Below are 1,159 nucleotides of genomic sequence, written 5' to 3' on the forward strand. Positions count from 1 at the left end.
TGTTTACACCTATTTCTTAAGACTAGAGATGTCTCTTCCCTTGGATCCTGATAGCCCAGTACCCTAGTAAATCCCAATACAGTTTGCTTAAGGGAGTCTGAGTCTATTACTTGTTGCCAAGAAATCCTAACAGATGTATATAATTAATAGATAATATATTCAATAGATAAGGTCTTAAACACATTCCATATAGATACAGAATTGGTAACATTCTATATTACTAAAGAATTGGTAATATTTTCTAACTATGGACAAATTTCCTTTGGCATTTGTCCTCTGGTTTCTGCGTTGATCTGCTTTTGTCTCTTTCTGAGTTTCTCTACTCAGGATCATATGAGCTTTGCATCATGATTTTCTCAGGTTTCATTAGGACACTTGGTAAGGGTAACAAGAGCTTATCACCTTTATTTATTTATTTTTTTTGTCTTTTTTCGTGACCGGCAATGGATCGCAACCCTCAGTGTCGTGCCTGTACCGGACCGGGACTGGCAATGGGATCGCAACCCTCGGTGTTGCACCCGCACCTCACTCAGCCACTGAGCGGCCGCTGGTCTGTATGTGGGATCCGAACCCTCGGCGGGAGCGCTGCCGTGCTTCCAAGCGGTGCACTGTAGCAGTGCTCCACCGGGCCGGCCCAGAGCTTATCACCTTTAAAGACAAGGCACTGCTTGTCTTTAACCTCAAGAGCCAGGATCTCAGTGCCACAGAAACCCAGCTTGTGGCCTTTCTGCAGGGACTGAAGATGATGGCTTCCCACCTGCCATCCTGTGTAGTGGTGATGTCTAGCAGAGCTTGTTACCTTCACCCCAAACATAGAAGTGCTGCTGCTGTTGCTGCCATTGTGTGGCTGTTGTGCTTCCTGCTTTTGGCTCCACTCATTTGTGAGCTGTCTTGCCCTATATAGGGCTAAGTTTTTCTGAGGTCTCAAGCCACCAAGTCTTTTGTGGCTATGCTTTCTAAACATTTTTAGACTCATACTCTCTAAACATTCAAAGAAAACAAAACAACTTCTAGCACACTTTTAATTGATATAGAAACATTTTTATCAGAATTTTATAAGTTGCAAAATATACAATTCCTGCCATGTTGAATTTGAGCTTTTAATATATTTACATATTTTCTTCAAAAAATTAGAGCTGCAGATTTAACTCATTCAATT

Source organism: Galeopterus variegatus, unplaced genomic scaffold (assembly GCF_000696425.1).
Source record: "Galeopterus variegatus unplaced genomic scaffold, G_variegatus-3.0.2 Scaffold8614, whole genome shotgun sequence".
NCBI classification, from domain to species: Eukaryota; Metazoa; Chordata; class Mammalia; order Dermoptera; family Cynocephalidae; genus Galeopterus; species Galeopterus variegatus.